We start from the raw sequence: 1,806 nt of genomic DNA, 5'->3' as shown, positions 1-1,806 counted from the left end.
AACTGTGAGCCTCTCTTACTGGCATCCCTCCCCTCAGAACTTTAATGTTCTAAATTGAGTCTTCCTCAACTGCTGCTTTTTTGGGAAGGGACCAAAAGCTTTTCTGGGAGAGGCATTTGCCTTTCTCTGACTTTAGGTGAAAGCTGTAGTTTTTGGAAGACGTGGAAGAGTAGGGTGAGGCAAGACAAAAACAATTCTGAATTTAAGTAGGTTTCACCAGTTTGCCCGCTTAAATGTGTATTGGAAGGTGCTGCATATACTATGAAGGGCTGGTTCCTATTTTAGATGTGTATACTTGAAGAATGGGGTATTTTCAAATCATTGTCTTGAAGACTACTCCAGTGATTCATGGGAGTTCGTGGAATCAAAGGGGGAGGTTCTTCAAAGCTGCAGATAAATTGGTTAATCTCCCTGCTCTTAATCTGTGGCCTTTCAGAGCAGAGAAGGGTTGCTAGTCACTGAAAGACTCTTCAGGCTCCTCACTGCAAACCTATTAAAAAAAAAAAAAAAAAAAGTCTGATTCATTCCATCTTGTGCAATTTGAGCGCTTACCTACCATTTGTAAAGATTCTGGTCATTAATGATGTGACTCATGTTTTGTTTGGGATTCGAAGTTCAGGAAAGTGGTTGTTGCATTGGTTTTCTATTGGGTGGAACTTAAGAAAGGGTGAAGTACTATTGCTAGAAAGGATTTTTGTTTTGCCGCATTGTTCAGTTTCTAGCCCAGTCATGGAAAGGTTGAAACCTCTGATAAAATGAAGAAATTACTTTATTGCCACTGGCCTTAAAGTCCAGTTTTAGCAGGACATTTTAAAGAAGACTTATTTTTGTACCTCTTTCAACTTCAGATGTGATGCTGAAGCATTGTGAGCAGACTAATGCCACCTGGGCTATTAAGATGTTATTTGCTAAGCGCTAGATGCTGAAGACGCCATAACCTATCAAATAGTACCGTGCTCCACTGATTGTTTTTCTCCTCCTACCGTGATTTAACTGTGAAGTGTATCTGTTATATATAATCCCAGAAAAACCGCAATAGGTTTGAAAAAAAGATGTGATGCATCTACTCCACTTTCATAGTACAACACGCTTAATGAATATGCTTGACATCACTAAATTTTGTATTGGGAGCTTTAAAGAATCCAAGGAATTTTCCCACACAAATTTAACCGTTTCTTCCGAATGGTTTAGCARAGTTAAAACAACTGCTTCCTTTGGTCTGTGAATGAACAAACTCGTCTGTGGAAAGAACTTGTGTATAATAGTTGCCTAAATATGCGGTCTGTGGATTTTGATTATTCTTTCTACTAGGGAATTACACAAATAGGTGTGGTATTTGTATCTGAAATTTTGCTGAATGCCTGTAGTATTTGAGGCAAATATTTTATTAATCAAAAGGAATTGTTCCTGCAAAGCTTCATGACACACATTGTCCATCTGTTGATCAAGTGAGCTTGCAGACAAGTAATTCTCTGACCCAAAATGTCATGTTTTCAGTTAAGATGAGGACTGTGGTGAATTTAGGAATTGGTTTCCTCTTTCTTAGAACTATGACTTATACAGTGAAAATGGTAAAGTTCTTAAGCACCCAATAACCTAGTCTGTCTGCATGACAGTGAATTTGGATGGTTACCACTTGACAAAGCTTCCTATGACCATGTACTAACTCTGATTGGATGTGGCAAATGTTCTGAATGGTGGCAGAACTTACARTTGCTGTATCTGACAAAAAAAAAAAATTAGGAACCATAATCCGTTTTGATAGTTGTATGCTAGCTGTTTTTCAGGTTGGTGGCAGTCAGTTAT

This window comes from Apteryx rowi, unplaced genomic scaffold (genome assembly GCF_003343035.1).
Source record: "Apteryx rowi isolate R43461 unplaced genomic scaffold, aptRow1 scaffold_119, whole genome shotgun sequence".
NCBI classification, from domain to species: Eukaryota; Metazoa; Chordata; class Aves; order Apterygiformes; family Apterygidae; genus Apteryx; species Apteryx rowi.
The sequence above is the reverse complement of the archived record's forward strand: the minus strand, read 5'-3'. Positions refer to the sequence as shown.